The 26680-nt window shown below is 41.7% G+C and overlaps 1 protein-coding gene and 1 pseudogene across 5 annotated transcripts in view; both read left to right on the top strand.

Annotated features, from left to right (window-relative positions):
• Positions 1–26680, top strand: part of SNX24 (sorting nexin 24) — a 142540-nt gene that overhangs the window by 6223 nt on the left and 109637 nt on the right. The window lies entirely within an intron of this gene.
• LOC308500161 (polyglutamylase complex subunit TTLL1-like) lies at positions 25393–26608 on the top strand (annotated as a pseudogene). Its single transcript has one exon. The product of its transcript is annotated as a polyglutamylase complex subunit TTLL1-like (transcript).

Genomic DNA, 26680 nt, shown 5'->3' with positions numbered 1-26680 from the left:
TGTATCCTCACCCAGTTTCCCCATCGTTAACACCACGCGCTACGGCTGTAATGTTAAAATGAGGAAACTAACATTGGTACTCCTATTAACTAAGCTCCAGGCTTTATGTAGATTTCAGCAGTTTTTCCACTGTCCTTTTTCTGCTCCAGGATCCAATCCAGGATATCACCACGTTGCATTGTTTTGTCTGCTTTGGTGTGATACTTAGGATACTTAGTAGTCCAAATTGTAGCACCCTGTTGCCTCAAAAATGAGGAAGGGGTGTTATTACAAATGAGCCTGTATAGATCATATCAAATATTATTTCAGATGCTTCCTAGGTAATTATTGCCACTTGGGAAAAGCCTGTTTTTCTATTTTATTCTAGCCAAAGCTGCCGGTTACAGTCTAAAGGTGAAACGCACAGACTGTGAACTCGTGGTGTCTGCATTAAATCTTGCCTCCAGCCTTTAGCCCGAAGTGTGACTCTGGGCAAGTTCCCTAATGGCCCTATCATTTTCCTCACCTGTAAGAGGGGACAGAATACTGTTCCTTATAGGGATGTTGGAGGATTAAATGAGATAATCCTTGCAAAGTACAAGGACTGGTGTCTCTAGCTATGTTTGTGATTGATTCTTGTTATTTCAAGTAGGGACTGCCTTGAAGTTTGCTTTTTCTAAAGCTCTTTTAATAGCATTAATAATGTTGAAAGAAGTCCAGGAAAAATATTTATGCAATATAAAATAAACTCTTCACAAATACTTTGAAGTACTTTAGAAGCAGCAATCACATATAACTAACTTTTAAACTGTGTATGTCAATTCTGGTTTAGTTTTTTTTAGCCTGTTTTTCTACATATTTTTTTTTTCCTTCAAGATCATAAATGCTAATATACTTACATAAATGATTCGGAAATAGTATTATGGAGGGCATAGAGATACATATTCCCACCATCTCCATTCTCGTCCATCTCCCACCGCATCCCTCCAAAACAAAGGAGCCTTATGGCTCATACCTTGCATTCTTTTGCTGGTTTTCTGCATACTCATTCAGATTTTTAATGGAATTTCCTGTTATTTGGCTTTGTAAATGTCTTTTCTGTTTTAATTTTTCAATTGTTGTCTCTTCCCTTCTAAAAGTAATTTTGTTATGGAAAGTTTCAACATAGATGGCAGTGGAGAGGATACCTCTTTACTCAGCTGTAAAAATGATAAACTCCTGGCCAATTTTGTTTTCTACTCTTTCCCTCTACTCCCGGCACGTCCTCCCCCACTTCAGTTTGAAGCAAATCTCAGACCAGTCTAAGAGTATTTTCAGCGTCCAGAGTGCTCATCATTATACTATGGATGATATTTTCAGTTTGTGTGGTTAGAAAACAAAGGCTTCTCCTTTTAAAATATAATTACAGTATCATTACCAGTCACTTAAAAATAAGCAGTAATTCATAAATATCAGTCTGTTTTTACATTTCATTAGTTTTCCTATGCATTTTTTTAACGCAATTTGAATTGGGATTGAAACTAGATCCATATATTGTGATTGTTTAACCCATTTCCTCAGTCTCTTTTAAACTGTAGGGTCTTTGTCCACCCCACCCAACCCTTTCTTTTATAATTATTTTGTTGTATAAACTGTGACATTTGGCCCCACAGAGTTTCCCTCACTGGGTTTTGCTGATTACTTTCCTGTGTCATTATTGATAACATCCTTCTGTTCCTTATGTTGTGAAAAGGTAGAACTTGATCATTTTCAGGTTTGATTTGTGATGCTGGCAGCCAGACATTGGCGGGCATTGCTTACATCTACTAACTCATTAGTGGTTGCTAAGTATTGACATTCTAGTTTTCTCATTCTCTCTCCATTTATGGGCTTGAATACATGTATAAAGAGAAACTTTGCCTCATAAATTAGTTGCTCTGAGGTGCCCATTTTACAAAAAGTTCGGATAAATGCTTGATTCTTTTATTATTTATTTTTCAAAATAATGAGTTGGTTGCCTCCAAAGATCACAAACTGAAGGTGATCACAGAGGCTTTCTTTAAAAAAATTAGTATTGTTATGAATGTGTGGCTATTAACATATTTGATGTCGTTCAAACCATTGCATTTATCTTTCTCGTGTACATTTGGTCCCATCTTTGGCCACTTTCAAATTTGGGTTGGTCAAGTTGGCTACTGTGTCCTGGACACAACATTAGAGGTCTTTGAGAACTTCCTTGATTTCTAATATAACAGGATATTCCTCATACGTCCTGTATCTTTGCCACCCCAGATCCAGAATTGGATTTTTCCCTAAAGTTCCTTGGTTGCTTTTAGTGAGAAATGGTGTTTAGAGACCACGATCTGGGCACAAGGTACATACAGTACCACTGTGTTTGTGGAGGATTCTAGAACTTTTCAGTGGCCAAAGCTAGGAAGCTTTTTTTCTAAAGATGAAATACCTGGTAAATTCAAGACAAGATTTTCTTCTTAGCGTCTTTTATCCTTAACTATGTGTTCTTTCCCCCACACTGAAAATCTCCGTATTTTAGATGCTGAGATTTATAGAATTAGAATATCACATGGTTACCAATTTACTTTATTTCACAATATACACATCAGTCTGACTTAATACCAGTCTTTCCAGCAACAACATAATCACTGAATATAGCTTCAAACATTTTTTTGTTTTGTTTTTTTGTTCTTTGATCTGTCCCACTAGACGTGTGCAAATGACTGTGTTTTAAAATCACTGCGATTGGCTCTTCTCTGCTGATAACACCAATTAGTGACCCAGCCTCATTTTATGTTGTATTCATGGGGATGCTTTGAAAAATTAATTTTGTTTTATACTTGTGTAAAGCATATACTTCACCAGACTCCTCTGCAGAAATCTATCTTCTGTTATGTCCTTTTCACACTGTTTTCTTCCTCTCCCATGGATGACCATTAAAAAAAAAAAGTTATGGTTTGTCCTTCCATTTAAAAAATATATGTAAACAAATTCAAATACAGAGTGTGCCAAAAGAATGTATACACATGTTAAGAAAGGAAAAACCTGTATTAAAATTGTAATAATATATACCGATAACAAAAGATGAATACAAGTCATATGTATACATATTTTTGACACCTCCTATGCATTTGTGCCCCACGTTTTTCTTAAGCAGTAGTATATTAAAATATTTTCTTCCACCTGCTTTTTTTTTTTTTTTTTAACAGTGTGCCCTGGTGACCACTACACAGGGGCATACGTAGCAATGCTCCAGTATTTCCTGTAACTGTTGTTCTCCATTGTTGCCTGCAGTCACAAGCCTTGTGCATATGTGATTTTGTATTTTTGTCAGTGTGTCTTTAGAATGGGTTCCTAGCAGTGGGTTACTGGATCAAAAGATAAATGCATATTTACTTTTGCCAGATACTGTCAAGTTCCTTCTTTAGCAATTGTGCTATTTTGCATTCTCAGGGCAGTTTATGAGAGTGTGTGTTTCCTCACAAGTTTGCCAACTGCATATGTTGTTGGGCTTTTGGATTTTTGCCAATCTGATAGGTAAGAAGTGGTATCTCAATGTAGATGCTATGTGGTTTGCTGGTAAATTCTGATTAGTAGATTGCGCATACTTATAACATGCCAGTGTCTCCTTCTAGGTGTTTGTTTTTCTCTTTTTTCCCCCTTAAAAAGGGAGGCTGGCTATTTGAAATATGCTATCATCCTCTTCCTGTTGATTTTAATTAAAAAGGTAGATTATTCAGTTCTTATAGTTCTTATTCTAAGGAAGAACCAATACGTGAACTGAGTCTTACCAGCTGCCTTTCCTAGTTCTTTGAATGGAGATGAATTTAGGAATTTAGAAATTGTTTTAGATGCTGTAAACTTCTTCCTCTTCCGCACCTTCACTCTTCTCTCCAACTTATTATTGGCAATTCATCTTGTTGTCAGGATTACAGAATGCAGGTAGAGCAAAAATTCATTCTTACGATTATATTTGTTCTGTGCTTACCCTTTCCCAGGTGTTGTCCTGGTAATTTGGGTGCAGAGGTAGCTGACATGAAAGCTTATTCCGGAAGGACAAGTAGAAGTTTGTTGTTTGAGAAAGGGAAGATCATTTCAGATTTAAGGAAGGGCTTGGAAAAGGGGAAGAAGTATGAATAGTTGGTAAAGAGAGGTAGGTGGGGGGGGTGGGACTGAAGTTTGAAGGTTAGGTTGAGTGGTTTAGTGGGACTGTAGATACCCAGATAAAATTTTGTTCTGGTAGCAGCTACAAAGTGATGAGATTGGTCGTTTGTTATTAAGAGGAAAGAGACATCAGAGGTACAAATGACCAAAAATATATGAAAAGATAAGGCAAAGTTGAAAAAAGGGTTGTTGCTGTTTTTTAAGTTCATAGGCAAAATGAAAAAGATTGATAAAAAACCCACACTAATGAGAATGGGGACAAGAGGGAACAGGGTCTCTAACACACTGTGGGTGAAACTCTAACTTGGAAGATCTATTTTGGAGGTCAATTTGGCAGTATGTATTAAATAAAATATTTATATACCTTTTGACCCAACCTCCCCATTTTTTTGTCTGTATCCACAAACGGACAAGGGTATACACATAGAGTTATTCATTGTAGCATTGTTTATAATATCAAGAGAAAATGGAAACACATCATTCACTTATTTAACAAATGTTTATTGACTACATGCTAAGAGGTAGTCCCTAAGTTGCCTTCTTGTTGGGATACAGCAGTGAACGAAACTGGCAAGCCTCTACCCTCAAAGAGTCATACATCTCCTCTAGGCTCTTACATTCTAGTTGGATGGGTGGGAAGAGGCAGAAATAAACAGGATAATTATATTATTTATAGTCTCTCAGAGAGTGATGAGTGCAACTGAGTAAAATAAATAAGGGAAGGGGGATAAAGAGTGCTGGGGGATCATCAGAGAAGCCCTCCCTGGGAAAGTGATACTAGAACAGAGACCTGAGCAAGGTGAAGTGGTAACTTAGGAGGTTATGCAGAGGGAGAGTGTTGTAGGCAGAAGGAACAAAGCGGGTGAGATGGGAATGTGCCCAGTGTGCTTTAGATGTAGAAAGGAGTCCAGTGGAGTTAGACTGGAGTCAGAGAATAGAGGGTAATAGGAGATGACGTCATAAGTAGTGTCAGTGAACTCAGAAAGAGTCAAGAGGCTTTCCTAGAAAAGAAATGTCAGTGATTTATTCAAGATTCTTAGGGTTTGAAAACCGGAAACACTACGAGGCAATACCCAGAGTGTTCCGAAGGAGAAAGAAAAGTCTGAGAGTTTCGTGGTAAAAAGTACCTTCTTGAGAAGAATCAGTTCAACATTCTCAGCCCCTGGATTGGTCCAGGGTGGTATTCATCATATGCCCGGTGGTCTAGACAATGGAACCTTTTCTTCATGAGGTAATTCAGATGGTTAACTGAGATTTGCTATATGCCCAGGTGTGAACACACACCACACTGATGTGTGTCCACATATTAATGTAGGACTGGAAAGTTCAAAAGTTTAAGTTCCCAGAGCTAGTTAAAACAAGAATCATCGTTTCCTTATGCCTCAGCCCACTTGAATTTAATAACTTGGCAGCTTGACTACAGTGACTCCATTTTATTTCTTGACTCTACTCCTTAGTAGTTCGGTAGGGTAGATAATGTGAGGTGGAGTGGTGAGTGGGGACGGCTTAGCCAGTAGGCCTGCGAGGGAATAGTAAGGCTTTTTTATTCGAAGAGAAGGGAAGCAGAGGAGTGATGTGATTCAATCATTTTTTACAGATGGAAATTCCTGCCCTTACATGTTGTTTGTAGGAGTTATGTTTTAAAAGGATGAGTCTCATTTTGATGTGGAGAATTTTGATGTGGAGAATAGACTCTTAGGAGGGTTGGGTGTAGGCAGGGAGCTCAATTAGGAACTATTGTGGTTTCCCAGGTAAAAGGTGATGATGGCTTAGGGCAGTCCTGTAGTTGGAAGTGGTGGAAGATGGTTGGATTGTGGATGGATTTCGATGATGGAATCAATAGAATTCATTGATGGATGGGATTTGGAGTGAAAAAAAGAAACAGAAAAAAAAATGAGGAGCAGGATGACTCCAAGGTTCTTAATTTGCAATTAGAAGAATGGTGGTATTGTTTACTGAAATGTGTAAGAATTTAGGTAGAGCAGATTTTGGGGAAAGATCAGAAGTCCTACTTTTGGACATGTTTAACTTGAAATGTTTGACCAAATATCTGGGTATCCTGTGGCCCAATCAAGTTGACACATAAAATTAAACATCACAAATCCAACCCTTGTCAACTTAGCAACCATACATATCTCTTTTTAAACCATACTTAATCTCCAAGCAAAGACAATGAGAAGGTCGTAATTCTGTCTGACATGATACAACTATCCTGTATACAACTGAAAACACACTAACTACTTTCCCAAAAGAGGAGATAAAATCCTTGAGTCATGTCTACCTCTCTTCTTGATGTTATATAACTTAAATTAAATACTATGATGTGAAGTTAACAATACATAAATACTATGATATAAAGACATTACATCTTATGTTGCATGATAAGGGGATAAGAGAGGAAAGAAAACAAATATATTTGTTTTACATATGTGACTGTATATGCACATGCATATAAGAGGGTGCCAAAAAATCTATACACATTTTAAGAAAGGAAAAACTGTATTAAGATCGTAATACTCAATATATACCGATAACAAAAGATGAATAAAAGTCATGTGTATACATTTTTTTGGCACCCCCCGGTATACACACACACACACAAATATATTCATAACAAAATTAGGAGGGAATACTCATGACAGTTATAGTTCTCATTTCTGTAACTGGTCACGTGGCCGTAGCTTGTATGAATAACTACCTTCTTGAACTACCTGCTCCATATTTCCTTTGCCTTCTGCAAGCACCAGAGCTGGTCCTGGTTTTTTACCTGGTGGGGTGACCCAAACCTTTATTACTGAAGGGTCTAAGTGGTTAGTAGTCCTGCTTGAATTAGATTGTTTTAGTTTTCCATTGACTTTAATCACGGGGCAGCATAATACCCTGTATTCCCAGGTGTATTCTGCCTCCCTTCTGCTGTGGAGCAGTATCCAGTTTCCCCTTCCCAGTCGGGATCAGCCGCCCTAGTCAGCACAGTAACTCCCTTCTGTGTCTGTTAATTCAGAGACAGTAGGAGCTAAACGTGGCCAGGTATCCATCTTACTTTCCAGTTCAATGTAATGATTGTTGTATCTTGTGAGGAAGTACTCTTCCCTTTGGAACTAAGACTTCTAGACCAACAGAGCATAAAGCTCTGGGGACAGGAAGCAAAAATTTTGCCAGTTGGTCCTAAAGGTAATGGTGAGCAGTGTCACTCCCATTGCCACTCCTTGATTCCTGGACCCGGGAATCTGGCTATTGGAGAGACAGGACCATACATTGGATGCTGATTTGGAGCATATACAGACTCCTGGAGAACCTTGTCCCAGCCCTGCAAGGTATTGCCGTGTAGCTGGCACTGTAACTGAGTCTGCAAACCACCATTCCACCATTCTTTCCAGGAATCTGCTCCAGGATGCTGGGGAACGTGGTAAGACCGGTGAATTCCATGATTATGGATCCATTGGATCACTTCATTTGCTGTGAAGTGAGTTCCTTAATCAGAAGCAATGATTCCACTGTGTGGAATGCCACAGTGGTAGATAAGGGATTCCGTAAATCCATGGTACTGGTGGAAAAAGCATAGCATGCAGGGAAGGCAAATCCGTATCCAGAGTAAGTGTCTATTCCAGTAAGAACAAAACACAGCCCCTCCCATGATGAAAGCAGTTTGATGTAATCAACCTGCCACCAGGTAGCCGGCTGATCGGCCTGGGGAATGGTGCCATATCAAGGGCTCAGTGTTGGTCTCTGCTGCTGGCAGACTGAGCCGCTCATCAGTGGCCGTAGTCAGATTGGCCTTGGTGAGTGGAAGTCCATGTTGCTGAGCCCACGTGTAACCTCCATACCTGCCACCAAGGCCGCTTTGTTCATGAGCCCATTGGGCAATGACAGCGGTAGCTGGGGCAAGAGGCTGCCTGGTATCCACGGAAGGCGTCATCCTATTCACTTGACTAGTAAAACTCTGCCCTTCTGAGGTCACCCTTTGGTGAGCAATCACATGGAACATAAAATCTTCATTTTTTTTTTTTGCCCATTTGGAGAGGTCTATCCATGTAACCTCGGAGACTCAGATTTCTTTGTCACCGGTTTCCAATTGTGTTCTTTCCAATTCCCCAACCATCCAGCCAATCCTTTGCTCACAGCCCAGGAATCGGTGTATAAGAGCACATCTGGCCATTCCTCCTTCCAAACATAGTGAATGAGCAAGTGCACTGCCTGGAGTTCTGTGCACTGGGAGGATTTCCCTTCACTACTGCCCTTCACGGAGGTCCCAGAAAGGGGCTGTAGTGCTGCCGCTTTTCACTTTTGGGTGGTGCCTGCATATGGTGATTACAGAATCATCTGTAAACAGGGCCCAAGTCTTTTCTTCTTCTGTCAACTGATTGAAAAGAACTCCCCATGAGGCGTAGGCAGGCCGCGAGAGAGAAGGTAGTGCAACAGGGGTGGGAACCCTGGGCATTTGGGCCTCTTCCTTAACTTATGTGTGCCTGTAGGGCCTGCTTGGGCCCGATCATGAGTGTACCACTTCCACTTGATGATGGAGTGTTACTGTGCACACCCAACTTTATAGCTCGGTGAGTCAAATAACACCCACTTCATGGTGGACAGCTCAGATTTCGTGGTAACTTGTCCCATGGTTAAGTTTTCCGTTTCTGGTAAGGCCCAGTAGTAGGCCAAGAGCTGTTTCGTAAAAGGAGAGCAGTTAATCCACAGGGGATGACAGGGTTTTGTTCCAAAATCCTAAGGGCCGATACTGTGATTCACCTGCAGGGGCTCTGCCAAGGGCTCCCAACGGCATCCCTCTCTGGCACTGCCACTTCAAGCACCACTGACTGGATCTGCTTTACCAAGTGGCAGAGCAGCCTGTATATCAGCCTGGGCCTGTTGCAGAGCCTTGTCTTGTTCTGGGCTCAACTCAAAACTAGCAGCTTTTCAGGTCTCTCAGTGAACAGGCTGGAGTAACACATGTAGAATATGTTGCCTCCAAAATCAAGAGGCCCACCACGTTATAGAGGGCAGTCGGCTTTACTCAGTCTGCAAGTTTAAATATTAATTTCCTCCAAAAACACTCCCATAGAAAGAATGTTTGACCAAATATCTGGGTACCCCCGTGGTAAAATTAACAATCATACTTCCTTCTAAAAGTGAAATATATACTTCATTCGTAAATTAATATTTTAGTGTTTTTCTCCCTTTTGTTTTAGTTCAGATGAATATAACTTGTGAAAACAAGCCATTATATTTTACTATCTCATGTATATTTAAAACTATGTTTAGTTTTTCCTGCAGTTGGAAGGTTTTTTTTCTTCTGATGAACACCTATGGAAAATGTGTGTCTCTGTTTTTAAAAAGTGGTCATAGCACAGGGAATAAAAGTTTTTAGAAAAGGTCTGTTTTCCTTGTTTATTATTAGTGAACAATTAGATCTCATTGTCAGTAAAAATTGATGGCTGCAGCTTCCAAACTATTGAGCCTGTGCTAATAAATGCAACAGTTGTTCATAATTTGGTGGTAAATGACCTTTAAATGTAGACGTTTACAGAGACTGTCCTTGGGGAACAATTTAACTTCCAAATGACACCCATGAGTACTTGTTATCATTTAAATATGCTTCCTTTTGTCAATAACAGAATAACAAATACTGGTTAGATTTCTAATGTTGATTCAGATACCAGGAAACCTGCTGAATAAATTAGTGTACATTTGATTTATATTGACCAAAATTTTTTCCATTGCTGTGTTACAGGTCAAGGTGACATGCATTTAAATGCACTGTAGAGCAGAGGTCATGTTTGACTGACATGAATGCTTACACTGTTTTTAATTAACTTTTAAATATTATCCTAAAGTTCCTTCTCAAGAACCAGTTATTAGGAAGAAGATTGAAATGCGTTTAGGACATTAGTGGAGACCTTATTTTAAAAGTCAATACTCTTGATTGTTCCCATAAAAATTATTGGAGTAAATTATTGCTGCATTTTGTTTTATAATTTGTATGGAAATCAGATCTGCTTTTTTCATTACGGACTCTGAATTCATTGTCTGTGGGTTTTTCATTGATAGTTTTGCAGCAATAATCTAAGATAGCATTGAGAAAGGCAAAATAATGAACAAAGTCTTACCCAGTACAGGAAGTGCTTTATCAAGCAAATGCATTTTCTTAGTGCTGTGAACTTTTTCATTGATGTTGATGTGTGGATGTGGAAGGAGGATGGTTTGCAGGTGAAGACATGGATTCAATTTGTCAGCCATTCATTAGTAGTCCAGAGTAGTATAGGTTTTAGGGACACTTTAATCAACACCTGATTTGCCCTTTGAAAGAATATCTTCACAATGAATGCTGCTGCTTTTACACATTAAAATTTTGGGATAAAAAGCATTTTGCTTTCTATGTAGCATTTTTCTCATTTATGCCCCATGTACGAAGGTTTACATAACTCAAAAGTTTAGAACTGAAAGGTACAAAGGTTTTTTTTTTTTTTATTCTTCTCAATCATGAAGCTCTTTGTTGTCCATCAAAAAGTGAGCTCTGGGCATTCAGGATAACCTGCTGAGCTGCATGTAATGAAAAGGCAGCGCAAAGCTCCTCTACTTTACCACTTTCCATGTGAACCATTTTGATGTAAACAGAGCTACCTTCCAGAGCAAAATAGCTCCTCAACTCTACCTAGTGAAAGGTATCATTCCTAGATGTCAGTTTAGTTTCAGCCACACGGCGCTTTCTTAGCCTGTAGCTTCATGCCTAGGTTTCATATTCCTAAAATAGCATCGACCCCATATTGTCTATGAGGGCAAAAGAAGTGGCAGTGTCGAAAATGCTCATAAGGGAGAAGAGGAAGTGAAGGTAATAAAAATGGAAAGTGGTGAGAGAATGACAAATATGTGCATATGAGATGAATCATTCAATAGTGGGAACGATTCTGAAGGACAGAGTGAAGGTCATGCGGCGTTTCTCCTCAGTGGGCATGCACTTAAGAAGTGACTGACAAATGGGAGGTCTGTGGGGTGTCAGCATCAACTTCGGGTGCCTGATGCCAAGGGAGAAGACGCAGAGTTTGAGAAAGAGACCAGTTGTTGACGCGATGGTGCTGCTAGCGAACGGCGCATTGGAAGACTGTGCAGATGAGGGTTTGGGCATCTAGTGCAGATAACTAACCAGCGGCTAAAGCTCTGGTGCTCCGCCATGGCTGCACATGGGAATTACCCGGAGGTCTCGAAACTGTCAATGCCTGGATCCCACCCTCAGGAAACCTGATGGTTCTGGGGTATGGATTGAGCATCAGAATTTTTACAGAGTCCCTGGCTGATTCTAGTAAGCAGTCAAAATTAAGAACTGAACTTAAGATGCCCCCACGATGCTTGTGGGGTTCATTCAAGCGAGTAACTTGCCCCAACACATCAGTGGTTCTGGGGAGTGATTAAAGACACAGATTTTCAGGCTCTCTCTACCTGCAGAGATTCTTGCATAATTGGGGCCCAGGCTTTGGTATGGTTGAAAAGCTCTCCCGGTGATTTTGATTTTTAGCTATGCCTGCAAACTGTGGAAAGTTGGCTTACCCTGTTTTGAAAAAGATGCCCTGTAGAATGGATAAAACAAAGCTTTAAAGGATTGGTGCACATTCTGATTCAGCAAAAGTACATCGAGGACTGAGCCTAGAAACCACTCTGGAGTCTTTGGATCCGTAAACAAATGAACTTCTGGAAAGCTTTTCTGACATCACCCAGTTTGAGGAACTTCTAAGAAGGGTCATTTCTAAGCTTTGGAGCTAGGCAGATTTGGTTCCACAGTCTCGCTTTGGGAAATTGCGCAAGTCATCAATTTCCCTGAACCTCATTTCTCTAGAATGCCTATGTTCGTTTTTTTTCACAAGGATCCAATTTAAGTACTGAGCACATAGCAAGAACTCTCCATGTAAGGCAGCTATTGTTATTTCTAATACTTCTAATTACATTTTTGCCAGTAGGAGTTAGTATGTCATATATTTTACCTTCCTTTCATCTAGCATGAATTTTTTTCTTTTTTTTCTCACCTTTGAATAATTCTGTGTTTAATTTACTACTTTCAATGGATTCTTTTTAGAAAGCAATGTCAAAAGATCCTTGCAATGTTTTACAATTAGAGAATGACATCGAAAGGGTCTTAATCACCTCCTGTGAGAACAAATGAAGAATGTTGATTATGTGGTTAAACAACCAATTGTTGACGACTACTCTTTATTGATCAGTGTGCTTAGATGAAATTCCAGTTGCTTTTTTTTTATTTTTTACTTTATAGACTCCTCACAGTGTTCTCAGGTAAAACGTTGGTTTCCTGCTTTCACCAGATAAGAGAAGGTCTTTTGAGAAGAGGCCAGACAAACAAAGCTAAATTTGTGTCTTGGTATATGGCTCTAGCCTGGCAGGGGGTGTGGGGCCAGTTCCCATCCAGACCCGTTTTTTACTATGTGCTTTCCTCCGAGCAGAAGTAGAACTTTGACCCCTGGCATGTCAGGGTTCAGGTTTAGCAGGTTCAGATGAGGCCAGCTTTAACGAATGTTATTTTAACCCAGAGTGTTGTTTTTGAAGCTGTTACTTCAGTCACGTGTGCTCCTTAGGTGCATTCTGGGCCTAGAAGTTCTGCGGAGCTCATCTTTCTGTGACCCAGAGGATCCTGAATGCCGGGCTGGAGAGGCTGACAGTCTGTTTAGGTGGAACTTTAGGTTAGAGTTTATGGGATGTGCTGTGAGCATGTTCGCATACTGGGTGCCGGGTGCCGTGTAGAGCCTGAAGCGGGGCTGGCTGGGAGAGCCAGGCAGAGGTGCCAGGCAGGAGCTGTAAGAGGGGCAGTGGACTAGGGCTGGGGAAAAGGCACAGACATGTGGGGTGGGAGGGACAATTTTGTCAGCTGCAGTATTTACTTACATTCATTTATTCAACCAGTAGCTCTCGAAGGCCTGCAGTGTACCAGGCACTGCCTGGGTCCTTGGGGTTGCCATCACTTTAAGCAGTTTTCTTTCCCAGACCCTCGAGACGTTCCAGATTTCCCTCTCAAAGTGGTTCTTTCTATTTGTGAACACAGCGTACAGTGAGAGCTGTAGTTAAGTCAACGAATCCTCTATCACTCCATGGAGAACTGAACGTATGAATACCGTTCTGTTAACAAGCTTAAATAAGAATAAACTGTTAACCTCCGTCTCATTATCTTTAACATAGGCTGACAATAGTCCCTAACCCATAAGATCATTCTCGAGATAAAATGATATAATGTGTGTGAGATGCCTGGCAAGATGCTGCCTCAGATTAGTTAGCTCTGTAGGTACCGTGTTTCCCCGAAAATAAGACCTGACCGGAAAATAAGCCCTAGCCTGATTTTTCAGGATGACATCCCCTGAGCATAAGCCCTCATGCATCTTTTGGAGCAAACCTTAATATAAGACCCGGCCTTATTTTGAGGGAAACACAGTATGGCTGTTACCATTAGGCCTCTCTCTGCCTTCACAGCTTTGGTCCAGTCCATCCCCTGAAGGCCAGGTATAAAGAATATAGCCCAAAAGCTAACGTGAGAGACAGGCAGGCAGCCGGGAGAAGGGTTTCTCCGCAGGTCTCCTTCTTGCCTAACACTTTGGGGAACCGGTGGCGGGAGGGGGGGTGGCGTTCAATAGGTGAGGTCAAGTGCAGAGGAAAATCAACACGTGTCCGTTGGGTGCTGGCCAGTGGCAGCATGTTTTACTGGTTCGGATACTGGACCATGCAGCACCAGAGCCACTTGTGAATCAGGTTGTTTTTCTTGTAAACTTGGCTCCTTTGGGAGGACATTCTATAAGAAGAGAAGTAGCAATATGGTTAGAGAGTGGACTTTGGAGGTGATGACACCTGGTCGCTTCCTCACTATGTGTTTAATGGGCTAGTGATGTCAAATCTCTGAGTTCTGGATCCTTAATGGGGAGACGAGTAACTGCTTCATAAACAATAGGGGTTTTAATCAAAAGAAATAATTGGTGTAATCCGGTGGACACTATAATAATTAGTGTTGGCATTTGTTTCTAAAACGTTAAAGCTTTCTATCGGATTTATAGAGAGAGTTCTCTGAGTGAGGCTTCTGTAGGATTTCTGATTTGAGGACAGTTGGTGCTGTAAACTGCCCTCTACGTAGTTCCTTCGCTTTGCCAGCAACACAAAACAGAAACAACAGAAATCATGCCTTTCAAGTAAACATCTGATAGAAATCCCAGCATGGCAGAGGGACGTGCGGTCCATGAAGTGGAATTAGAGTTTGACTTGTGTTTATGTTACCCACAAACTGTATAGAATTGTTTCTTGTGTCCAGTAGACATACTCTATCAAAACGAATGATTCGTGATATAGTTTTAATAAATGAAAAATACAGTGCCGTGAGGAGAGATGACCCAGCACTCCAGAGAGCTCGCATAGTAAGACTTAATTTTTATGGGGAAAAAGTACGTAAGTCTTATGGATAGCGCAGGCAAATACGCGCTTCTAAAGAAGTCTTCCTTTAATACTTGGCCATCATTTGCTTGAAGCTTATGCAGTCCAGGGGGAGTGCAGGAGGTGTCTGGGCTTGAAGGCAAGCCAGCCCTGGATTCTCACCTGGGCATGCCTCCTCATGCCTCAGTCTCCTCCTTTGTAAGATGGGGGGAAGAATGCCAGCACCAAGAGTTGTGAGGACAAAAACGTAACTGAGATACTAAATGAAAAGCACCTAGTCTAGTACAGTGTAAGGAATGTACTGAAAACAATTGGCTGTTGCAATCCTGCATCTAAAAAGCAGGAGGAGAAGAGCAGGTTCTCTTTATTACAAGCTGGGCACAAGAAGCACTCATTTTGCCTCTGCTTGTGTCATCGCTGCTTCTGGCCTGGGCGGCCCTGCTCTCTTGCTCAGTGCCACCCATCCAGGGGCTCGAACTCTCTGATTCACTGCTTAGAAGGAAGGAGGGTGCTCGGAGATTGTGACGAAGCCTGCTGTGAGGCCGGTGCTCTGAGAGGCCTTTCTGCTGGCACAGTTGTCCTTGTCTGGACCAAAGTGCCAGGAGCTGCAGGGACCAGGATCCCACTTCAGCCGTTTGGGTCCCAAGGCCTTGCTTCAGCCTCAGTGGTCTGAGGGAGGGGGACGGGCATTCTGGTGCATGACGGGATGTTCCTGGAAACGCAAGGGATTTGGAAGTCATGTTTGAAACGTGTACCCAATTCACTGGGGCTTAATTTACGCAACCAAAGAGAGTTTTCCAGTATTGTTATTCATACTGGGGAGGAACTTAAAACAGAAACTCATTGGAAGCTTAAATGTCAAGTAAATGTGATGAGTCAAAATATAGGAAACACTGTCTCCATAGAGAAATGTATGTGGAACCAGAAGGCCAAGAACTGACTTATTAAGTAATAATGGTTAAAAATGATTTAAAACTCTGTGTGTGTGTGTGTGTGTGTGTATGTATGTGTCTTTAACGTGAGATTATGTGAAAGGTGGACTTAAATAGTCCTTTTGTTTGGTTTGTTCAGTTTTTGCTTCTTTGCCTGCCCTAGGCCTATGCATTGTATAATGGAGTTCTAAGGAACTGAATTTTCCTCCAGAATTTCTTGTGGACTACTTTGTATTTAAGTCTTTCTAAACAGTTCCACTGATTTCCATCATGTGATATATACAGAACATTCTTAAATGAATATAGGTTGGCACTAGGTTCTTAAGGTGGCGATAGTGCTGTCATTTTGAAAGTGTGCATTTAGTTTACAATATTTTAGATTTGAAGGGTGTTTTTTTTAAAGAAACGTTTACTTTATGTCAGGGATATATTCATTTTCATTGGCCATATCATTGGTTTATAAAAATGAAGACATAGTAGTTTTTGAAAGCCCCTCAACACATTTTGAATGGCTCACTTAATTCATATATTTGTAACATTGTATGATAGTTAATTTTAAGGGATAGTTCCATAAAAGATGGATGGAGATTATTAAAGATCGGTGCCATTTAACTTCTTTGCTCTTAGTCTAGCATGCAAAGGAAGCGGAGCATTTATCTATTATAAAGCAGCATAATTCACGTATTGTAGTAAATCAAGTCTTTGAATGCCTGCTTGGTGCCAGCTGCAGGCAAATGACAACTTGAAAGCAGGATTCGAGCCCTCAAGGAGTTTGTACTTTAGCTCTACACCAAGCAACCGTACCCACGAAGGAATAATGAATGCTTTAGGGTAATCCATAGCAAAAAAGAATATTGTACTGAATGGAGATTTGGAGAATGAGATGAGTGATGGGTGAAGTACCTGGAAGACTTCCTGCAAGAAATTGTGCTCAAGGTGCATTTTGAAGACTAAGTAGGAAACAGGTAAGCAGATGGAAAGGATATGATCTTTGTGGAGGAACCCACTCCCCCAAGATAGAGAGCTATAAATGAACATTAAATGACAGGGGATGAGAGCAGTGCCCCATGTGAAATGGAGGGTAGAGAATGGAAGTATTTTGGGTACAAGGGGCAGGGCCAGATTGCAGAGGTCCATGTGGAGGAATGAATGCCTTTGTTCTGTTTGCTCCTGGAGGATGAACAGTGACCGTGTTGAAGATGTCAAAGTTCATTCCACTTTTGACCAGGAATGGGGAGTGGAGGGCACATTCTAGTAGGTGGAATGTCTGAGTTGCTTTGGGGGGAGGGGTGCAGAGGAGAAAATGCCCATCGCTGGCATCTGGTAAGGGTGGGATTGGAAGCTCTGAAATGTCATAACTTTGTGCAGAAACCAACAGGGTGGCGTAGCACATTTCTGAACAGCAAAGTGACATGAAAATGGGGAAATCATGTTGATTAAACTTAACTTGGTGTGCAGAAGGTTTCCAAAAGGGGTTGATTGGAGGCGACTGTGGGACTTGCTGTGACCCAGGCTGGGCTCGGGGTCTGGAGAGATGACGAGGATGAAGCTCGGGAGTGACACGGAAACATAGAATGGACATGGGAGAGTCTAAACAGAAAGTCGGGGGGCTTTAGAAACTGTCCGGAATTGGCAGCTAAAAGAAAAGGATGAATAAAAAATAAAATTTCGTCTCTCCTTTCATTTTTTCTTATCCTATTTGGCACTTACCCCCTGCCCTACATGCCTGAACTGCTCCCTCAGTTGCTGGAGGTTTGGGATTCTCATGCCTCTGAGTCTGAAGTTCTGCAGGCTGCAGGAAGCCTATCTGGCCACCCCTACCCAGAGTTGGCTAGCTTGTGTTTCCCTTCCCGAACCAGCCGAGTTTCACTTCCTTCTAATAGCCAATGGTGAGATTGTCACTTTTGCCCAAGAGTTTTCTTCCTGCTCTCTCATCTTCAAGTCTACAAGCCAACGAGCGACACTCCCATGGAGAACCTCAGGCCATAGTCTGAAAGGCGGCTGCCTCACTGGCTGGATCGCCATTCTGTTCAGGTGATTCTTGAGACTCAGCCTGATTCCGGCTTTTCTTGGAAAGGAAAGGCGGGGAAAAGGGCGCAATACAACAGAATGATGGCTAACCAGGGAGGATCCATGAATGGCACAGCTACAGTGAGCCTCATCTGCCTTGAGCTTTGAAAGAATTCCTAGGTAATGAGAGGACATCCTACTTGGGACCAGGGGTGAGAGAACGGGGTGGGGGTGGGGGTACCACTTCCCTTGTTGTTCACAGAACTCAATAAATAGGTTTCTTCACTCGCTTGCCAAGTGCCTGGTTCGTGTTCAGTTCAGTTGAAGCATGTGGGTAGGAGAGCCCCGGTGTGTGGTTAGGGGACCCATCGGGGTCAGGAGAACAAGGTGGAGGAAGGGCCTGTGGAGATGCTGTGGAACCTCAAGAAGCGGTTTTGTGAGGATGGGGTGGAGGAAGAGGGGTGAGGGGGATGGAAGTCAGATTGCAGTGAATTAAGGACGTTGGATAGAAAGTGGGGAGAAATGGGTGTGGACCCTGCCTGATGCTTTGACTATGAAAGGAGGGAGAGATGATTCCAGCAAGAAGGGAAAGAAGGGTCAGGTGAAAGCCTTTTCTAAATCAGAACACAAAGTAGGAATGCAGCTTCCTGGGAGACTAAGGGTTGTTCTTGGAGTTGCTTTTCCTGTCGGTTTACAGACTTGTGCTGATGATTCAGCCGTATAAAGTTTGGGATTAAGGGATGAGTTTTGAGCAGCAGTGTCCCATAGAAATATGATGTAACCCACATAGGGATTTAAAGTGTTTTTTGTTTTGTTTTGTTTTTTGTTTTATTGGGGAGTATTGGGGAACAGTGTGTGTTTCCAGGACCCATCAATTCCATGTCAAGTCGTTTTTCAGTGTAGTTGTGGGGGACGCAGCTCAGCTGCAAGTCAGGTCATGGTTTTCAATCTAGTTGTGGAGGGCGCAGCTCACTGGCCCCGGTGGGGATCGAACCAGCGACCTTGGTGTTATGAGCACTGCACTCTAAACACCGAGCCAACCAGCCGTCCCCACATAAGGATTTAAAATTCTCTAGTAGCCGTATTAAAAAAATTCAAAAGAAACAAACAGATAATATGAGTTATCTTTTATTTAGCCCAATAAACCCACAATATCATTTCAATGTGTCATCAATATAAAAATTGAGATTTTTAACATATTATATTTTATAGTAATTCTTTGAAATCTGATCTGTTTTTGCACTTACAGGACATCTGCACATGGGCTAGCCACATTTAAATGCCCAATAGCAGCATGTGGCAAGTGCTGCCATATTGGACAAGGCAGACTGAGAGAAAAGGGGGGGTCCAGTTGACAGCAACACTTGTAGTGAGGCAGGAATGAGGGTATCCACTTTGGGGAGCTGAAATCCCGAGTTTTAGCTTCTTCAGCCACTGTGGAGAAGTTAGTCTGACTATTATTTGTATTGTCACCGTGTACCCTCCATCTTGCGTTTGGCTCAGAAGAGGTAGGTGTGTTGCACTTGGGGTGGACCCAGCCTTAAGTAGATAGAGTCGGAAGTAGTTATTCAGGGGGCCTCCAGTCAGTCTTGGGGCTCAGTTTCCTGCTTTTCCACTTATTAGCTATTAGTCACTGAGCAAGTCACTTTACTCTCTGTGCCTCAGTTTTCTGATCTCTAAAATGGGGATCGGAATAACAAATTTCATTATATGAAATTCTACAGTATGTCATAGGGTTGTTCCAAAAATTAAATGTGGAGCACTGACCCACAGTTAAGACATAACAAATAAATTTTAAAAGATGTTTTTAGATTACTCTGAGTTCGTGTTAATCATCGTAGATTTAAAATAACACACAAAAAATCTTCTCTAGAGACTAGGACTTTATGAAATGTTATTTGAAGTTGGAATTTAAACAAACGAATGGCCTCCTTCAATCTTGTGTTTTTCTTCAGAAAAATATGGAAACAAAGTTTCACATTTACTAAATTAAAATATATGAATATATTATTCTTAGGAGCCACCGTAGGGTAAGTGAACTCTTTAAAATCTTTCCAAAAAATGGAAGTGCAAACTTGAATGTGAAGACTTTGGTGTTTCTGAGAAGCGTGCCACTGACATAAGGCAGTTTGGTTCTAATTGCATCCCACGTTGGAAAAACTTTTTTTTGTTATGAATACCTGAATACAGCGGCTGTCAGGATGGAGCTGAGGGTGGGGAGCAGGGGAAGTAGAAAGCTTGTACCAGCTACTGCGCATGTGCCCTTTGTCTGTCAGTCAATGTCCCATTTATCAAATGAGCTTTTACAATAACCGGATAGCTGGAGCACTTCCCTACGTACGGATGCAGGAACCTGCTTATGTCCAGCTCAACCCTTCTGACTGAGCCCAAAGTTGGAAAATGGGCCTGATAAAAATGTTTAGTCTGCAGTGCCTCGTTTTATTTATCATATCAGGAAAGAACAATGTTTTGTTGTGTTGTGGTCAAAATAGAAGCCGACCTTGCTTGTTCACAAAAGCTCAAATCCTGGAGATAAGGGGGGCAAAATAATAGAGTACAATGGAAAGAGTAGAGTGTAATTATTTGTAGCTTGTCAAGTAGAGCCCTTTGAAGCCCCAAGTGATTCAAATCTGGGAACTCTGCACAATTCTGTAAACTAACCACAACCAGCATCAGAGAAATCTCCCCTGGTCCGCAGACAGCGCTGAAATTGCATCAGTTTGTCATGCACTGAGCATGCCAGCCTCACACAATATCATTTGGTTGCAAATGGGCCTGCCCCCAAAGCCCTGAAACACACTCTGTGGTATCTGACTCTTGGCCTGCGATTTGTCATGTCCCTGCTGCTATCAGTGCACAGTAATTTTAATAGATTCTGATGGTTTCCTTGTAGAAACACAGGATTCGTCTGGTTTGGGCACAGGACATGGGAGAGACTCTTCTGGCCGAAGACAACAGAAGTGTCTGCAGAAAAACTGGAGATTCATTTTATTTCATTAAAAATTGGTTTTAGCTTATAAGGTTGTGTTTTCTGAATTAAGGGGAAAAAATTCTCTGCCCCATTTAATAGCAGTAAAGCATGTTGCTTGTTTACATAAGTAACTACTTTAAACTAGTTACCTCTTTAGAAATGTATTGCTGGTAGCAGTCTCAGCTTTTAGAAATCACAGCTGGTAAGTTTGGAATCAGTTGAATGTAATAGTTTACTTAGCCCCTTTCTACTCAAAATGTGGCCCATAGATCAGGAGCATTGGTGGGAGCTTGTGAGAAATGCTGATTCTCAGGCCCCACCCCAGACCTACAGAAATCAGAGTCTTCATCCTCACAAGATCCCCAGGGACACCCACATGCATTAAAGTGTAAGAAGCTGAGAATCTCAGGGTTAGAGCAAGAGTCCGAGAGATCTGTGTTTGAATCCATCTTTCTGGCTTAGTGTGTTTGACTTGGGGCAATTCATTCAGTGTGCTAAACTGCAGATTCCTCATCTATAGAGTGGGGATTATATAACTACATCATATGGCTCTTTTGAGGAGTAAATACAATTATGAGCACATAGAGACATAAATATCTCTACCTATATCTCTATCTATAGATACAGTGCCTACATAGAGAAAGCATACAACAAATGAAAGCTATATCGTGGTGCTTTCATGGACTTTTATTTAAGAGCCTTAAAATTTGTCTCATTGTGAAATAATGCACTGCAAATAATTCCCACAATATAGGGGTTGTGAAATTTAGAGCTGAACTGTAGCTGACTATGGCAGCAGTTACTGCCCCTCCCCACATAATCACCTGTTATATTAACCTCTGTCCCATAGCTGTGGCGGAGCCATGGGCAATACTGGCCCCCTAGAGAAGTCTAGAAAGTGTTCCCTCTGACTCCTAGAGACTGGGCTGGGTACCACCTCAGTGTTGACCAGAGTCTGGTTCCAGAGCCCTGCCCTTGGCTCCTGGCCTTCTGGCCCTGACCCACCGTGGAAGAAGCTCCTGCCCTCATCCCTATGCCCTGTGTTCTGGTCCTGCTGTGGGTGCTCAGGGCTGTGTCCCCGAAACCTCCTGATTGTCGTAGGTCAGACTTTTTCCTAGTATGGACCTGTGGGAAAAATACGGAGACTTTTTCCTAGTATGGACCTGTGGGAAAAATACGGAGACAAAAATGAAAAACCCGGTGTAAAACAACAATTTTCCTCCCACCTTGGGGAACAGTATGATTCCCTCCCTCCCTTCCTCTCTCTCTTTTCCCCGCCTCACAATTATTCTCTCAATTTCTGTCTACAAATGTGAAAGTTTCAGCTCACTGACTTTTAACATTGTGAACAAGAACATAAAACGTTAGTTAATTAAATCACCCAAATAATACAATTTATTTCCGTATCTGGATCAGTTAAGGAAATGGGAATGGAGGGTATATGGGGAGGAATGGGAGTGGGTGAGGAATTGGGGAAAGCTGGGCAGAGAGACAGAGGGATGGGGTGCAGGATGGGATGGAGTATATCAGGGGGAGGGGAACAGACAAAGGAGAATGGAGTACAGAGCAGGGAAGTGTGGAGACCAAGAGGAGGTTTGTTCAATGTCAGCTGACTAGCTCATTAGTGTTGCAAAAGGTAGGAAGGAGGTGACTGTCTTTTAATACAGGTTCCTAATCTTGAAATTGATGTAACATCTTTTACGTATGTGTATGTTTCCACAGAGGTCTCCAGCTTTGTAAATCTGTGACTCCCAACTAAAGCTGACAATCATTTACTTCAGATCACAACTCCAAATGACCTTCCTGCCAAAGCTGAAACTGTTCTCTGTTGTATTTCTATATATTTAAGGTTTTCCTTTTTTGTTAACAGTAATACAATAAGGTCCTTCAGTATTTCTTACATATGGTTAGTGTCTAGTTAAATCTCTTGCTGTGTCTTGAAATGCACAATGGCCTATCTTTCTAAATATTACCATTACATTTTTTTCTTTTTAAATTTTGCCCTTCATTTTGTTTATGTGGTGTATCACATTAAATGATTTGTGGATAATGAACCAACCTTGCCTCCCAGGAATAAATCACACTTGGTCATGGTGTGTGACCTTTTTGATATATGGCTGAATTCTCTTTGGTAATATTTTGTCATATTTTGAACTGACTTGATTAATTGGTGGCTTTAGTGATGGTTAGTTTCTGCCATGGCTTGATGAACTTTTGTTAATGTTAGTGCATTACGTTAAAGTGTTATGTGTCCAGTAAGCTTTCCAAACTGTCAGAAATACATTACTCGAGATTGTCACATCATTGATTCTTACTTTAGAATTTTGCTTGGATGGATTGATATATATTTTCTATGGTAATCTCATTGGTCTGTGGAGGAAGGAGATTTAGTGTCAGTGTTAATGAATACTATTTGATTTATTCAACTGAATATGTAAACATCCAATTTAACTTATGAAATTAACTTATGAATTTAACTCCCATGTGAAACATTTTTTCAAATTTTTCCTTGGATTCCTATAGGAATACGTTGGTTTGACATGAATTCTGGATCTTCTCTATTTTTTGCTGTATTGAATTAGCTTCAGTTGTTTCTTTATCTGACAAAATATGTCAGACAATTAATTTCTCTTAATAAACTCTGTACTCAATAGTACAGCTGCAACCTAAGTTGACTCACTTTAAACTTTAATAATAGAGAATATAAAGTGTGTCAGGTGAAGATTAAGAGAAAGGTTCTGACCAGAGAAGTGGAGATGGAAGATTGAATAACAGGTATCAAGTCGTCAGGAAGCTGTGTGGTTACCAAGAGTGAAGATCATCTTTCTGCTGAAGAGTCCGTTCTCATGGAAGGTATGAGTATGTAGCCTCTCTGAAGGGGGTAGCTAAAGACTTATACCCAGCTTCTTAGAAAAATGCATCCATTTCAGAAAGTGTACCAACACTTCTACCTCTGACAGTTGTACCAGGTTGGCACATATATTCCGGAAAATCCACTGTCCATTTCAGAGACATGTTTGTGGAAAAGAACATATGTATTTGAAATGAGATGGGTATAAACAGTTTAGAAGTAAATGGGGCAAACGGTTCAGTTTTTTAAAAGTACAAGTGAAGGGCTGGCCTTGAATAGGGGGACGAGTTCCCTTCCTCTGTGAGCATGAACGGAGGAAAAGAGGCTGTATTTATAGGGCTGGATGGGGGGGTGTGAGTAACCAGCCCATGTTTCCCCGAAAATAGGACAGGGTCTTATACCCCATTTTCCCGAAAATAAGACCAGTCTTACATTAATTTTTGCTCCAAAAGATGCATGAGGGCATATTTTTAGGGGATGTCTTATTTTTTTCATGTGCAACAATCTGCATTTATTCAAATACAGTCATGTCATCTTCTTCTGGAACATCGTCATAATGTACTAAATGCGTCCGTCTGGCTGACATCTTAACTGGGGCTTCTTTGCAGGAAAACACAGTATGTTGCTTCTCTCCTGCTTGTGTTTCCGCCTCTTCTCCTCAAGCTTGTTCTCTGTTCCATCCAGAGCAGACACCTGTTGCTCACAGTCTGGCCCAAAGCATCCGATGCCCCAGGCTCCTCCTGTGCCCGGGTCCTGCCCCTCCGGGCTCGGCATTCCCTGCAGTGTCTCCACCTTGTGTAGCGTCCTCTTTTGTGCATGTGCTGACTGTGGTGCTTTTCTCCTTCAGTCCTTTAGAATGCCTTGTTATCTGGAACAGTTTTTGGTTCACTGATAGCACCCATTCTAATGTGGACACAGATTTGTTATTTTCAAATATATCTCTAATATCATTTCTAGGAATTCGGGGCAGGAGGGAGAGCCTGGAGCCGGCCTATACTCAGCTCACAAACTTAACCCTGTACCAAGCATCCCCTCCTTTCCTTTGGGCCTGGACTTTCTTGGATGAGTAGGAAGTCACGGAATCAGGGGATTTGGAGTAAGGAGAGAGGTTAGGAGGATTCTGGGTTTGGGAAAAGTAAGGGCAAATGGAATTAGGTGTAGTGCGTGCTTGAGGACAGGGAGGAGGTTCAGAGCAAGTGGTTGGTCTCAGCAGTATCAGGAATATGGTTGCAGGCAAGAGAGAGAGCAAGGAGACACTAAAGCTACGTGGTGATAACTTATACTTGATTTACAGTAGAAGATTAAAGGTATTTAATTGATTATTGACATTAGGGAAGTATTAACTTTCAGTGATTAATTTGCGAATACATATGCAATACTTTATAAAATAAAATTAATGTGAGTTTTAATAAAGTTGTCCGTTTATGTTCATTAATAATAGATTTCCATCATCTTAAGTTGTGTTTTCTGTTGATCAGGCTTCATTCCTGCCTCTTTCTCTCCTTTCCTGTGCTCTATTAGATGGCTGGCTTTCTTTGTCTCTCCTTTGAATGTACTTCTCCAGCTGTTCTGGAAGTTATAAATTTTAGAATTTTTAATATTAAAATTTAACATTTATTCTTTGCTAAATATATTTTTAATATTGAAAATTATTCATTACTTTTTTCTATTGCCTCAGCAAGGCAAGAACCTTAGCACACCTAAACTACTGTACTCTCCCACCTTCCCATTTTCTCTTTTATGGGGAGTGAGAGGGATCTAGGATTTCTTTTTTCCTTCCTTCCTTCCTTTTTTAGAGTAAGGAAAGGTTTATTGATCCTTTGATCAAGAGGCGCCAGCTGAGCAGATGGGAAGCCTAATCCTCAAATCCATCTTAAGAAAATACAGAGTTGGCCGGGGTGGGGCTGGAGGCAGCCCCCCGGTGTGGTGCAGGGCTGCCCTGATCTGCCTGCGCTCCTCGGTGCTGCTCTGCGCCCGCTGGAGAGAGTGACAGGAAAACGGTCTGACATCGAGTAAGAACCCATGGCAAGAGCCAGTGAAACTGAAGAGAAATTGGACGTTGCCGTTCGCTCCATACATACCTCTGGATTATGGCAGGAAAAGTGAAATGGGTCACTGATACTGAGAAGTCAGTGCTGATAAATAACTTAGAAAAGAGAGGATGGGTCCAAGTGACAGGAAATGAGGATTGGCGTTTTTCCTGGATGAGCATGCCAGCCATCCAAAATGGCTTTAGTGTCACAACTGGCCGTCAGCTCTCAGACAATCAGTCAGCCGTTTTCCAAGCCACTACAAATTGACCTGAAAGGATCTGATGGTGAAGAATATTAAGATCCAGGAAAGAGCTGGAGAAAGAAGGGAGTCCTCTGGCAGAAAAAGATGAGAATGGAAAACACCTCTGTCTGGACTTTGTTCCGTTCACCTACATGCTGCCTGTCGACTACAACCTGTTCGTGGAGAAGTTCAGGAAAAGCCCCTCTAGCACCTGGATCCTGAAACGTTGTGGCAAAGCCCAGGCATCTAATCAACAAGTGCTCACAAATCAAAAAGTGGTCCCGGGACAGCAAAACATCTTCGTTTGTGTCTTAATCCACTAAGGAAGCCTACATGATATTTCTGTGTATTAACAGCCCATCACTAAACGGTGGGAGGAAGTTCGACCTGCGCTTGTAGGTCCTGGTGCCTATGTACAGCCCACTGCACTGTCACATAGGCGTATATAAGCTTGTGTTCTGCCGCTTCTGCACAGTAACAGAAACCCCCAGCACCAGCGGGCTGGACAACATGCTTGTTCATCTCACCAGTGTCGCCATTCAGAAACCTGTGGAAGACTGCAGCCACATCCATGGGGGCAAGTGGACTGTGAACGACCTGCGGCTCTCCCTGGAGAGCACCCGAGGCAAGGAGGTGACTTGCAATTGGTTCGAGGAGACGCACTGGATCGTAGGGCGGTCGCTGAAGGCTGTGCTGCAGGGGTGGACAATGACAAGCCCTGCTTTGAGTGCTGCACCTACGACATTGTCCTAGACAATAAGATGAAACCTGGCTCATGGGGGTTAATCCATTCCCATCACTCACCTTCAGCTCCACCAGTGATCAAATCCTTAAGTATAACCTGATTAACGACACGCTCAATATTACAGTCTCTAATGGTGAAATTCCAGACTGTCAACGGAAAAAGTCGCCCCCAAAGAAGTTCTGCGAAATTACAAAATTGTGTACGTTTGCCTGGACTGTGTTGTCATCCTCGTGTGTCTCGGACTGAGGGGTGCCAAGGCCCAACTTGGATCTTCTGGGTATATGTAGATTTGCCTTATGTGGGCAGACTGTTTCATTTATTAATGATGTTGTGATGAGTTTCCTACAATTCTTTGATAA

This window comes from Rhinolophus hipposideros, assembly GCF_964194185.1.
Source record: "Rhinolophus hipposideros genome assembly, chromosome: 7".
Taxonomy (NCBI): domain Eukaryota; kingdom Metazoa; phylum Chordata; class Mammalia; order Chiroptera; family Rhinolophidae; genus Rhinolophus; species Rhinolophus hipposideros.
The sequence above is the reverse complement of the archived record's forward strand: the minus strand, read 5'-3'. Positions and strand labels throughout refer to the sequence as shown.